Source organism: Myxocyprinus asiaticus, chromosome 36, assembly GCF_019703515.2.
Source record: "Myxocyprinus asiaticus isolate MX2 ecotype Aquarium Trade chromosome 36, UBuf_Myxa_2, whole genome shotgun sequence".
In the NCBI taxonomy this organism is placed as follows: Eukaryota; Metazoa; Chordata; class Actinopteri; order Cypriniformes; family Catostomidae; genus Myxocyprinus; species Myxocyprinus asiaticus.
In genome coordinates this window covers 18652257-18666806 of record NC_059379.1, presented here as the reverse complement: position 1 = coordinate 18666806, position 14550 = coordinate 18652257, and the positions used below count along the sequence as shown (strand labels likewise).

Here is a 14550-nt window from a genome sequence, read left to right as displayed (position 1 = left end):
TGTGGAATATTTAGTAGCGAGGAAATTTCACGACTGGACTTGTTGCACAGTTGGCATCCTATCACAGTACCATGCTGGAATTCACTGAGCTCCTGAGAGCGGCCCATTCTTTCACAAATGTTTGTAGAAGCAGTCTGCATGCCTAGGTGCTTCATTTTATACACCTGTGGCCATGGAAGTGATTGGAACACCTGAATTCAATTATTTGGATGGGTGAGCGAATACTTTTGGCAATATAGTGTACTTCCCTTGCAACAGGACCAATCTTCAAAGGAATTGATAGAATGCCTGAAGTAGGTCTTTGACTGAAATGCTGTAAGATATTACAGATTTTAAAGATATACGGTAGTGTGCGGGCTTTTTCTTTTTTCCCTGTTGTATTGTTTATGCACCTGCCCGCAGCGTATTCAGAATGAGCTTTATTGCCAAGTATGCTTACACATACAAGGAATTTGTCTTGGTGACAGGAGCTTCCAGTACACAACAATACAAAACAGCAACAAGTTTTTTAAAAATATTAAAAAATTGAAAATATTGAAAAAGTGTATATATAGAATACACAATAGACAATATATATTGTGTATTCTATATATTATTTTCATTCATTGTTTTACCACTGACCATACTGTACTTCAACTAAATGCGATTTTATTGATGCCTATAGCCTATTTAATTATGAAATCTAAATAATAGTTTATATCAAATAAAAAAACATGTCCAGCCAGTCACGTTAGAGAGCATTATTATTATTGAGGAAATCAAATGCAAACCCATGTCTAGAACTAAAGCTGAAAATAAACAGAGTTGGAAAAAATCTATACTTTGAAAAATAAATGCATGCAGCAAGCATGCAAAGACATTTTTTTTAATGTATTTAAGGTTTATTTCATTCTTTTGTTTTTTTCATTATTTAATTTTACTTCTATTAAAATGTAGATGTCAGTTTGTCTGAAAGAATGCAACACATTTGGATGTCTTACACACAATTTACACATGGTCAGGAGCAGGTGTATGTTTTGTTCGTACCGGCTAATGTTTTGAAAATGAATCTGAAAATTTACGTCAGACCGGCTTTACGAACGATTTACACAATTTGTTCTGCTCATGTTTCATTAATCAGGCTCATTGTGTGATTTTGATCAAAATTGAGCTGTATGTTTGGTAATGGGGGCTGATCACATGGATGTGGCTATTCTGGGTCACAGTCATAGCGCCACTAACTGGAAGCAGGAAGTGTGGCTCTTACAAAAGTCTTTAAAATAGTCTTCTTATATTTACCTGAATTGCTTCAAAATTGTTTAGAATAATGTCAAGACATTGCTGATGTAAAATTGTGAAGGGATTCTTGATATCTTAAATAGTGTTGCCATAGCAATGGATCAAATTACATGATGTTGTAGTGTATTTGTTGTATTTGACACACTCAGCCATATGTTTAATCATGCTTATGACATGAATGTGGCTATGATGGGTCACGGTCATAGCAAATCCAGCTGGCAACAATAGATGTAACGTTTCCAAAAGACTTGGAATAAAACAACCCCTCTTATATTCACATCAAATCTAGTCCAAATAGTGTCAGTTACTTGTTTACTTGACCAAATGCATGTGTCCATCATGCCTTGTTTTCCAAAAGTCACCGGGTGGAAATGGCTCCATAGTGCTTGGGCCCATCATTGCTGCTTGCAGCTATATTTATTATTAATATTACTACAGTTAATATTACATTTTACTATTCAATTGCAATATATTTCCATCACATTTTCTTAAATTTTAGGGATCTAGCTTTTATTTTGAGTCGTGCTTTTATTTTGATGCAAGCTTTTAAAAACAAGTGTTTTTAACTTGTCTGGATAAACAGTTCACTACACTGCCCAGTGTGATCATTAAAGTGCAAGTGCTGTGATTTAATTATATAAATATATAGTCTGCATGTGCTCCATGCTTCATAGTGGATTAGTGCTCTGTTTTGTTCATCTCATACAATACAAATTATTTTCAGTATCTGTTGAGTTTCCAGTGTATGAGCAGTCGGCTTCACATTCATTTAAAGTATGCAGCTCATACAGACTAAGATTGCAGCCTAGTGGTTTAATAATCACGCTAGGACATATCATGATTTTAATTGGATTATTTGTGCTTTTCAGTATAAAAGGAGTAAAAGAGTTCACACTCAAATAAATATGTGAGCGTTTAAAAGCAGTAGTGTTTCAATCAGACAGTGTGCATGTATCGAATTGAGTCAGTGCTCTGTACTACCGGTACTGCAGAAACACTGGTATTGTGACATCTTTATGACAAGACTTAGTATATACTGTATATTTAGCTTCGGACATATTTCATAAAGCCAAGATGGTCAAAGCAGCTTTTGTGTTGAGGCCAGATACATTTTTGGCAGGGCAATTAAAAATCAGAAAAATCCTTCACGTTGAGCCCTGAATTTGAACTGATGAGCGTTTACAACACAAGCCAAACGTGGTTACTTAGGTTTTGGCCACCTCTGAATGTATAAAAATCTCAAAATGTTTTGGACCCAGTTTACATTTGTCTTTTAGCATTGTCCCATTTCTAACAGATCACCCAAAATGCAACGGGGCTTTACTTGGTTGCGAGGAGGTTAGTAAATTTCGCAGTTTGCATTCCCACTACCTTCCTCACACCAAACCACCTTTCCAAACCCCCCTCATTTCCTGATGATGTGCCCATTTATTAGTGTTTGATCTGATACATGTGTGCGTTTACTGCACCTGGTCTTGTATGCGTATCCCTTTATTTGAAGCCTGAGAATTAACAAAGCTTCCTCTCAAGCGTGTCTGCCATGCTAATGGCAGGGTTTGATCAAAGCAATCACTGCATGATGGATAAGCCTTTTACTCTTAGCAGAGATCATCCTAACTAGGGCTGGGTATCGTTCAAAAATGTTCGATATTGATACCGATATCTTGACTTCGATACCGTTCCTAAACTATACATTTTCGATATCAGTTTTATGAAATCCATTTTAACAAGATTACAAACATCACACATTACCTCAAAAAAACGTTGGTTTTATTTTTTCAGTTTGTTGACTTTTTTTTACAGACTCAAAGACTCATCTCCTGATGAGTCTCCAACAAAGGAACAAAAAAGCACAAAGGAACAAAATGTAACCAACACAATAAATCAGTGCAAATAGTTTGAATAAAGTTCAACTAGTTAATATGTGAGGCTTACTACTGCATACATTAGATCTTTAAATCACTCAGCAGTTCTTCTTCAAAACAATTAGCATATCTGCTTTTTCAGGAGACAGTCAAGCCCGCTCCTGACTGATAATGTCCCCGGCAGTAGAAAATGTATACTCTGAGGGTATGGATGGTGCTTGCACACACAGATACCTTGTTGCCAAATCAGAAAGCATTGGCAGAGTGTCCTTCATGTCCCACCACCAGGTTACTGGACTCACTGAGGACAGCATAGATGGAAGTAATCTGTAGTGCTGTATCTCTGCCTGAATCTTCTCTGTAGTGCTGCTGACAGGGGTCTCTGTTCTTATTTCAATTGCCATGTCCTCCACAGCAAACAGCTCCCCAAGGGCAGACAGCTTTGGCCTCTTCTGTGAACAAATAAGTAAAGAAATAAAGAAAAATATAAAACACTATCAAGGTAAATGCAAAGAAGTTCATTTTCTTCTGAAAATTAAATGGGAAAAAATAGGATGTCTGTATATTTTCTTAAGTGTTGCTACTGCAGATGCACTGTCTTCATCAGATGAGCTGTTATCTTGGTCACCTACTCTCTCTTTGTGCCTCTGTTCCATTTGCTGGGCCTGAGTCTGTATTCAGTAGAATATGAGGGTCATATATATTGATCTACAATTGAAGAGAAGTAGAAGATTACCAATAACAATTAACACCTGTTCTTCTGAGGTCCTTCTCATCAGCTCCTCCTCCAGTCTGGTCCACACTTTATCTGCCACTTTTGACTAGAATCTGGGACCCAAGGCTGTGCCCTCCTCCAAGAACTGTCGGATGCTGTCAACCTGCAAGACAAGTCCCTGAATAATCCTAATGAAAACAAGTGAGAAATCAATAGGATTACACTTCACACCTGGTATCTTTTTGAGAGGTCATTCCAGATAGTGTCCTTGATGGTCTTTGTGAAGGAGGAGTCCTCATCATTAACTGTGAAGTGGTGCTGGAGTTTATCCAAGATCGGCAGAATCTGACCCAGGGTTGGGCTCCTTTCAGCAGAGACGCAGATGGCTGAAGTGTAAAGTATCTTTGTAACTTTGACAAACTGTTCTGCTTTTCTGAAATCCTCATCAGAAACTCTCTGCAGTCTGAAAAATATAATCAGTTTTATTAGCTGGACTATAGTTTTATGAGCACAATGAAAATGGTATAAGCTGAAGACAAAGTTCTTTACCTGTCCTTCTCCATTGATTTCTTAAGCCGAGGGTCCATGGAGGCGGCCTGGATGGCAGGGAACTGCTCCAGGAATCGCTCCACCATCAGGAACAGGCTATTCCACCTCATCCTCACATCCAGGATGACAGCATGTTCTGGAAGGCCTAGAGTGAGAGAGAGATAGAAAGAAAGAAAGAAAGAAAGGAAATTGGTGTGTGTGGTTATTAAAGTGGTTATTTTGTTTGCAGAGATATTTTACTAAATGATTTAGCAAAGGAATTTTCTAAACTATTTGGCCAAAGAGTTTTGCACTAAGGTTGATCAATATTGATTTCTACTTACTGAGAAGATGCTGCTTCTCTTTAAGGACAGGTTTAGCCAGGCTGGACCTTTTCAGCCACACCACCATTGCTCTGATCCTTCCTGCCCACTGTGAAACTGAGGGTATAGTGTAAAGCTTTTGAGCAGCAATATTAAGAGTGTGAGCAAAGCAGGCAATTTTTTTAATACCTGTCATCTTTTTTTATTGCTACATCCATGTTTGCTGCATTATCCACTATGACCGCAACTACTCTGTCCTTTATATTGAATTCATCAAGAATATCTCCTATCTCTTCTGCTACAATGTCCCGTCTGGGATGTGTATACTGCCCTGGTATGTAGGACTTTTTCATGGAGCCCTCTCTCACATAGTGGACTGACATTGTCAGATAGTGGTCTTGTACAATGCTGGTCCAGCCATCAGCAGTCACAGCCACATCCCTCACATCTTGTAACTCTTTCTTGACGTTTTCTTTTTCTACTGCATACCATGCAGGTATCTGGGGTTTAAGGCCCTTATCATCCCCCTATAGTTGACAACATAACACAAAACATAAAAATAGCATTGTTTTATCATTGTTGCTCACTATAAAAAGGTAAAAAAAAAAAACATTATCTAGGTTAAGAGATTACCTAGACACCTGGTCAACAACCTTAATGGTAAAGTTACAACAACACCACACAGCTTACTTACCTCCACCATGGAGCCTCCACTGTAGAAAAAGGCAGCAAACCTTTAACAATGAAGTTTGTGACTGCCCTGTGGCACTCATCTTGCCTTCATCATTTTTCCTTTTTCTGCTAGTGTGAATGGATTGACACTTGATGGTCTCCTCATGCCAGGGTTGGCAGGGGCAGAGGCTATAACATTAATGTTAAGAGGGAAAAAAAAACCAAGAAAGTTAAACTGTTCATTCAGCCAACCCTATGGATAAGCATGGTTTAAGAAGATAACTAGTTTAATAGTAGTTTAACTTGATCAGTTACTGTCAACCTTGAAGCATTTTTAGCATCAATTTAGCTAGCTATCTATAGCCATACATCCAAACAATATCTAACATTACGTAGGTCCCAGTTTATAGGACCATGTCACCGCGCACAGAAACATTAATTTAACAAGTACACAAGCATGTACCACTACAAGTTAGCCAATTTTGTTTGTTGGTTTGTTTGCTAAATGTTAACCTTACCTGTTGGAGTCCCAGTCATAGCGCCGCTGCATTCATCAGTAGTTTTGGAGGAGGACTCGTGTGGTGGGCATGTTGAAGGAGGCTCTGTGGCAGGACGACGCTGAGAGGACGGACTGCACCGGCTCAGTCTTCTTGCAGTCGAAGACGGAGCAACTTTCTGCTTTTAAGTTTATTCCGTGCACTGTTAAGTGCTTCATCAGGTTTGTCGTGTTGCCGGTCTTGGCAGCAATTATCTTGGCGCAAATATTGCATCGCACGCTGTTGGCATCGAGCCTGGTGAAATGTAGCCACACTTTTGATCTTTTCCACATCTTTTACATCTATGGGGTTGGGACGCATACACACTACAACCTGACCTGTGAGCCAAGTCTCTGGGCATAACCGGCGTAAACTAGTGTTTTTCCTTGATGCCTAACCACAGCCAATCACCAGCACTTTTAGATTTTGGCACATCTAGCATGCTACATGCTTATCACTGACATTGACAAGATTAACCCCTTAGGTATCGAAATTTTGTACCGAACGACAAGAAATTTTTTGATGCTCGATTGTTTAGAGGCAATTCGGTTGGTGCCTAAAATGTATCGAACTCGATACCCAGCCCTAATCCTAACCTCAAGGCCTTGGAAAAAGGAGGATCTGACAAGAACTTTAGAGACAAATCTCTGGATGGTATGAAGGTTAGGAAGAAACCATGTTCCCCCACTTGAATGACAGCCTTAAGGATTCAATATTATGCCCCTGCCTGCTTTCAGAAGCCAGTAACTCAATCTGGGTTTGAAGGGTTATTAATAGTGCCTTGCTCAGGGGGGGTGGACCGGCCAAGCAGACAGCCTGGCCAGCTGAGCCATGACACTGCACAACAACTTGTGGCCTGATCCAGCCACACACTCCAGCACTCAACCGCCTTTTTTGGGCACATGCTTTCCATTCATGTCGTGTGTGGAGTAGTGAGCAAAAAAGCTAGTTGTGGGCACCACCCCTCTGGGTAAGTCTAGCTTAGTTTCTGATGGGCCACATGTGCCGGCTGTGGACATTGTGCTATGAGCCCCTGATCCTGTGTATGCTGGAACTTTCACTGGAACCCGGCCCTGCTGACTGCTGCCAGTTCTCATTCTCCTGACGAATAAACAAACCTGCAAAGAGGGACTTATCAAGAGAGTGAGAGAGCCCGGCTGGGTTGCGTGGACTGAAATTTGACCTATCCCATGACCCTCCTTGTAATATCTGTGGTTGGCAATCCTTGACTGACTGCTGGTTAGTAGCCTACAAGTTTTTTCTTTTTATTTGCTAGGTCAAGGTCCCCGGGCATTGATCGCATAGCTTATGAGGCGGCTCCTGTTCCATTTGTCTAATGGCTTATTTGGACCTGTAATACATTTCAGTGGCTATTCCTGGAGTCATGTAATGGTCTTAAGGTTGAGGTTTGCCCAAAGCAGCTTAAAGCTGCTCCACACTTTCTAATCCTGCATTCAAATGGAGAATCAGACTCATGCTTCTGTCTTAGTAGTGATCAATAATACATTTTTCCTCTGGCCTTGTAAGTTCTGATAAGCTGCTTTATAGAATGTTTTGTAGGTTTCTGTGATGTTTGTGCAGTGCGTGAGATGGTTGTGCAGTACATGCATTATGGCTATGCATGTGTTTGTTGTCTGTGTGTGTGCATGTCATGAAGATGAGGTAAAGATAGCCAAGGCCAGTTTGTGTCTTTCAAGCATAGTCCATGTTAGAAATGACACTTGAGATGAAAGTTGATGCAAGCGCTTGTGTTACTATCCAGACACACCCCATAGTTCTGTGTTGCCCATGTGCCCATTGGCCTTTTTTAAAATCCCTTCAGGGCATTCTTCTTTAATGCTGTAAAATGTTTAGACGCTGTGTTCCACGAGAAGATTTCATTAATGCATTTACGACCTGCTCTTTCATTAATGGGGCACACTAATGAAATTCTACAGTCATGTTCATAACATTGACAACTAGGGTTAGGAACAGAGAATCGGTTCTTATTCGGAACCGGATTATTTTCTTTACTTTCAGTTCCGTAAACTGTTCTTGAATGTGCATTTTTCTGCCAATTTGGACAGAACACTGTTCTAAAATAGCCTATTCTTGATGCTGTTTCCTGCTGCGATAATCAGTGGCATCGCTGCCCCTCTACTAAATCTACAGTGCGAAACACAGCTCGTTTTAGAAGCTATTCCTTTTGAATATACAGCGCTGAGACTACCGTCATGTCCAGCTCAAAATTATCCAAGAACTGTTATTGTGTTATGTAATTTTGTACTTCAGGCTACTAGCACTTAAATCAGGCAGATTGTTTGTTGTTCAACTAATGTAGTTTAGGCCTGTTGCAATTATTAAATAATTGTCTGATTGCTGATATTTGTTTGCAGTGTTAGTTCAAATAACCACAATCAGTTGATATTATGTGCTTTTCAAATTCCAATCACTTTTCACTGTCCAAATAAGTGAATTTGAAATGAGAAATATATACATACACACACATACAGTATATACAGTGCATTCAGAATGTATTCAGACCCCTTCAATTTTTTCACATATTATGTCGCAGCCTTATGCTAAAATGCTTAAAATTATTTTCTTTCACATCAATCTACACTCCGTACTCAATGATAAAGCAAAAACCAGATTTTTGATAATTTTGCAAATTTAAATATCACATTGACAATTATTCAGACCCCTTAACTCAGTACTTAATTTAAAGTACCTTTGGCAACGATTACAGCCTCAAGTCTTTTTGGGTGTTATGTGACAAGATTTGCACACTTGCATTTAGGGATTGTCTGCCATTCTTCTCTGCAGATCCTATCAAGCTCTGTCAGGTTGGATGGGGACTGTCAGCGGACAGCCATTTTCAGGTCTCTCCAGAGATGTTCGATTGGGTTCAAGTCTGGGCTCTGGCTGGGCCACTCAAGGAATTTCACAGAGTTGTCCCTAAGCTACTCTTATGTTGTCTTGGCTGTGTGCTTAGGGTCATTGTCCTGTTGGAAGGTAAACCTTAGGCCCAGTCTGAGGTCCTGAGCGCTCTGGACCAGGTTTTCATTAAGGATATCTCTGTAGTTTGCTGTGTTCAGCTTTTCTTCAACCCTGACCAGTAGGGCTGGGAACCGAGAACCAGTTCTTGTTCAGAACCGATTTCATTTTTTTAAAAATACCGGAATTGTATGATCTTTGTGACTTTCGGTTCCGTTAATGGTTCTCCTGCGTGCAATTTTCCGCTGATATGGCTGGAACACTGTCCTGAAATACTCTTAACAGTATAGGGATGTGCGAGACTAGTCGACTAAACGGTTCTGATGCTGCTAGTCGACACTGGAATTACTAGTCGGTTAATATTTCCCCCCATTAAACTGATGATAATTTTTACACATTTACGTTTGGCTTTATATTTTTACAGAGGCTGCACTTAAATTACTGTCATATTAATGTTACATATTTTAAATAGAATTAATAATACAAATATTATTTAAAAAAGAGGATTTCTGGAGCAGATACAGAGTTTGATTTCACCTCAGGCTGTGCGAGCTTCTTCCCTCTCTCACTCGCGGCGCGCGCAGGAAAATATCCTCTCGCTAGACAAGCAAACTCAGCAAAGTAGTTATGAAATCACTTCAGTGGTGCAGGAATCGGCTTTCCAAACGTTTGAAAGTCCCTATGGATATTTTCACATTTGAGTCTTCTTTACATCTGTGCATGCTTGTACATTATTTTTCCGCTGAGCAGGCTTTTTCAAGCGCAGGATAGATGCCTCAGGTGAGTCAAGTCCCGTCTTTCACTGGACCATGTCGATGGTTAATTTTGCTCATCCAAAAAAATTATGCTTTTAAGTAGCCTAGAAAATAACTGTTTTTGGCTAGGTATGCCATTTTTTTAATCTGCTGATTAAGAAGGCTATTTTCAACAAGGTGCTGACTGCTGAATGGGTTAAACTATCTTTTATTCTGTGTGCACATCATGTTTAGAATACATTAGGTTTATTGTAGGCTACATCACAGGCCTGTTTTTTTTTTTTTCTATCCTATAGCTACTTTTTAAAAAAAAACATTTACATCGTAACTGTTATTGGTTATCGTTCTTTACCGAACAGCTGTAATATTAGATCAATGGTTAATGCACGACTGCGCGTGGTGAAATACGCACAGCTTTTCAGAGCATTTTTTGCTCTCTCATAGATTTGGCTTAGTATACCTGTTAATTATTTTCAACAATGTCCTCACTGTTTTAATGTTATGTAACTTTTACTTGGTGATTTCCATTTAGAACAGGCTTTTAATGGTTGTTCCATTGATCCTGCACTATTCATTCAATTGTTTCCAATAAATATGTCTGTTAACTATTCGCTAACATTGATTCAGTGAATGCGTGTCATGTTCTATATTTAATGTACAATGATCATAATTCAAAGTGAGGACGTCGCAGATAAATGCCCTTTTTCAGTGGAATTTAGTATCGGATTTGGAATAGATTTAAGTATTTTAAATGGGTCGCAAACACTTTTTTTTTTTTTTTTTTTATTGTTTTCTGAAGGTTGATTTCTCTTTAGACTAGTCGACTAGTCGGTTACAAAACTTCAGTTTAAACGACAGTCAAATTAGTTGTAGCGCACATCCCTAGTTTCCAGCAGAACATTTCTGCAGCAGCGCTGCCCTTTACTAACTCTAAAGCATAAAACACACAGCTCTACCAGTGTATTTGATTCCTATTTAACGAGTCTCAAGCCAGCTCTTTTGAATCTACAGCTCGAAACATATGTGCTACCGGTACAGTTCGATTCCCTAAAGAATTATTCAAAGGAGCCAGTTCTTTTGAATCCACAGTGCAAAACATACTGCTTTTCCTATAAAATAATCAATGAATTAATTAAATGTGCCATCACATTTTTGTTGGTTTAGATTTGTTTATTTAAAATATAGTTAGGATCTATTATTGGATTGTAAGTAACAACCTGCAAACACATCTTTTACAAGAATTGTACTAAATTTATTTCTAATTACTGGAATCGTTACTGGAACCGTTAAGGAACCAGAATCGTTAAATTTCTTATGACCAGTCCCCCAGTCCTGCCGCTGAAAAACACCACCACAGCATGATGCTACCACCACCATGCTTCACCGTTGGGATTATATTGTGCAGGTGATGAGCGGTGCCTGGTTTCCTCTAGACATGATGTTTGGAATTGAGGCCAAACAGTTCAATCTTTGTTTCATCAGACCTGAAAATCTTGTTTCTCACAGTCTAAGAGTCCTTTAGGTGCTTTTTTGCAAAACATTTTGCTTTCATGTGTCTTGTACTGAGGAGAGGTTTTCATCTGTCCTTCTGCAAGTTTTTCCCATCTCCACACATGATCTGTGGAGCTCAACCAGAGTGACCATCGGGTTCTTGGTCACCTCTCTTAACAATGCCCTTCTTCCCCAGTTGCTCAGTTTGGCCCGGCAGTCTGCTCTAGGAAGAATTCTTGTTGTTCCAAACTTTTCCATTTAAGAATTATGGAGGCCACTGTGCTCTTGGGAACCTTCAATTAGGGCTAAAATATAATCACAATATTTTTTTCCATATTGATCAATATCGATATTTATCACGATATATAATTTGATAATGTTGCCAGCTTGAAGAGTATCCCGACAATGACTGAAGCCTGGAGAAACCAGACGGTTCATGAATTAAATTTTAGAATAGTTTATTAACAAAAATAGAATAACATAACGTAAACTTTTAACTGTGCATACATGCTTTATCTGCCTTAACAAAACAAGTTAGGTTGCCTTGAACCTTATCACTTAGTTAACCATCTCTCCTCAGTGAACTGCCTCCTTGGCAGAGGCCTGCACATTTTCCAGTTTAAATATACAGTATATCTGAATAATGAACAATGTAACAGCCTTAAACACTGATATTATGTGCCTTGTAAAATCAATTAGGAAATATTGTAAATCATCATTGTGTGCTATTTTCAGAGCTGAAAACTTAACATTTAGGCATAGCTCTTTTCTCAGATGTGTTTATTAATTTACCAATGGCTAGATGCAGCCGGTGACCGAAACACTGCAGGCGAGTCCAATCTTTAAGTGAAACAGCCTTGACAATATTTGCCCCATTATCCGTTGTGATACACACCTGTCGGTCCTTGCTAAGGCCCAAGATGCGAGTGCATCCTCCAGACCCTGACAGATTATTTCGGCGCTATAGTCCTCTGGAAAATATGCCGTCTGCAAGCAATCTACTTTGAAGAGCCCACTCCTCGTCGATGTAATGAATGGTGAGGCTCATATATGGCTCAGATGTACGGCTGGACCATAGGTCGGTGGTAGTGGCAAAGTATCTCAAGTCCCTTAGCTGAATTTCCAGCTTTCCACAGCACTCTTTGTAAAGATGAGGCAGTGCTGTTTGGTAAAATATTTTCTGCTTGGGAGTTCAAACCTGGAGTCCAGCACTTTAATCAATTTCCTGAACCTGTCATTCTCCACTGTGCTCAGGGGCATCATGTCTTTTGCTATAAAGTAAGAAACTGTGCTTATTATTATCCTTGCACCTTTTTGATCTCTTTTCATAAGGGGCAATGGCCGCAAAAGATGACACGATTGATTGTTGTTTTGGTACAGCCCCACTAGCGCTGCTAAAACTTGTGGACGGATTAACATGGGCCCGCATTTTCATACTCTTGGTGTGGTCGTTGGGATGGTACCTTTTCAGGTGATGGAAAAGGTTTGTGTTTCCCATCTTGGTTTGCACCAACCAGCGACATATTTTGCAGACTGTCTTAATCTGTGCTTCGTCATTTTGAAGAAAGATAAACCACTTCCATATAATTGTTACCTTTTTTGTCAACAATTTCCTCAGCTTTGGAGGATAGTGCGAGTTAGGTTTCACCGTCGCTTTCGTGTCCCTTGCCGGTTCCACTCATTTTTCTCCTCGTTTCCAGAGCTTCCTTCACCAGTAGCTGAAACTTTGTGGTAGGAAATGGCCATGTACTTTAATGTGCAAGCCAAAAACTACAGACTGACTGGCTGTTGTCGTGTTTATTTCTGCTGTGTGATAGGCTGTTAGATTTATCCATATCAAGTTAAAATGTCCAGAGCTTATCATCGTTATCGGCATAAATTTTGTCACGATCCATTTTTGAGATTGTTTTATCACCCAGCTCTACCTTCAATGCAGCCGAAATATTTTTTGTAGCCTTCCCTAGATCTGTGACTCGACACAATCCTGTCTCTGAGCTCTGCAGGCAGTTCCTTTTGACCTCACGGCTTGGTTTTTGCTCTATGCATTTTCAGTTGTGAGATCTTACATAGACAGGTGTGTGCCTTTCCAAATCATGTCCAATCAATTTAATTTGCCACTGGTGGACTCCAATCAAAGTGTAGAAACATCTCAAAGATGATCCAAAGAAATGGGATGCACCTGAGCTAAATTTCAGTTGTCATAGTAAAGGGTCTGAATTAGGTATGTGCGCTACGACTAATTTGAATGTAGTTTAAATGGAAGTTTTGTAACCGACTAGTCGACTAGTCTAAAGAGAAACCAACCTTCAGAAAACAGTAAAAAAGTAAAATGTTTTTATGCGACCCATTTAAAATACTTAATCTATTCCAAATCCGACACTAAATTCCACTGAAAAGGGGCATTTATCTGCGACGTGCTCGCCTTGCATTATGATCATTGTACTTTAAATATAGAGCATGACATGCATTCACTGAATCAACATTAGCGAATATTTATTGAAAACAATTGAATGAATAGTGCAGGATCAATGGAACAACCCTAAAAGCCTGTTCTAAATGGAAATCACCAAGTAAAAGTTACTTAACATATTAAAACAGTCAGGACATTGTTGAAAATAACAGGTAGAGTAAGCCAAATCTATGAGAGAGAAGAAAATGCGCTGAAAAGTTGCGAGTATTTCTCAATGTGCAGTCGTGCATTAACCATTGATCTAATATGACAGCTGTTCGGTAAAGAACGTCAAACAATAAGAGTTACGATGTAAAATAAAAATAAAATAAAAAAGTAGCTATAGGATAGAAAAAATAGGCCTGTGATATAGCCTGCAATAAACCTAAAGTATTCTAAACTTGTACATAGAATAAAAGATAGTTTAACAGTAGGTACCTTGTTGAAAATAGCCATCTTAATCAGCAGAAAAAGCCTGCTCAGCGGAAAAATAACATCCATGCGTGCACAGATGTAAAGAAGACTCAAATGTGAAAACATCCATAGGGACTTTCAACCATTTGGAAAGCCGATTCCCGCACCACCGAAGTGATTTCATAACTACTTTGCAGAGTTTGCTTGTCTAGTGAGAGGATATTTTCCTGCTCGCGCCACGAGTGAGAGAGGGAAGAAGCTCGCACAGCCTGAGGTGAAATTATATCTGCTCCAGATATCCTCTTTTTTTTTTTTTAAATCATATTTGTATTATTCTATTTGAAATATGTAACATTAATATGACAGTAATTTAAGTGCAGCCAAACGTAAATGTGTAAAAATTATGATCAGTTTAATGGGGGGAAATATTAACCGACTAGTAATTCCAGTGTCGACTAGCAGCATCAGAGCCGTTTAGTCTCGCACGTCCCTAGTCTGAATACTTATACTAATGTGATATTTCTGTTTTTCCTTTATAATAAATTTGC

General features: G+C 39.2%; 1 protein-coding gene across 6 annotated transcripts in view; it reads left to right on the top strand.

The window, feature by feature from the left end:
• Window positions 1–14550, top strand: part of LOC127427268 (protein phosphatase 1B-like) — a 66403-nt gene that overhangs the window by 35460 nt on the left and 16393 nt on the right. Inside the window, exon 1 of one of the 6 annotated variants that reach the window (XM_051674759.1) lies at window positions 6753–7156. The exons of the other annotated variants lie outside the window; for them this stretch is intronic. The gene's annotated coding sequence lies outside the window, so the exon portion shown is untranslated. Of the gene's footprint in view, window positions 1–6752; window positions 7157–14550 lie in introns of those variants that run through there. 6 annotated transcript variants of the gene reach the window in all.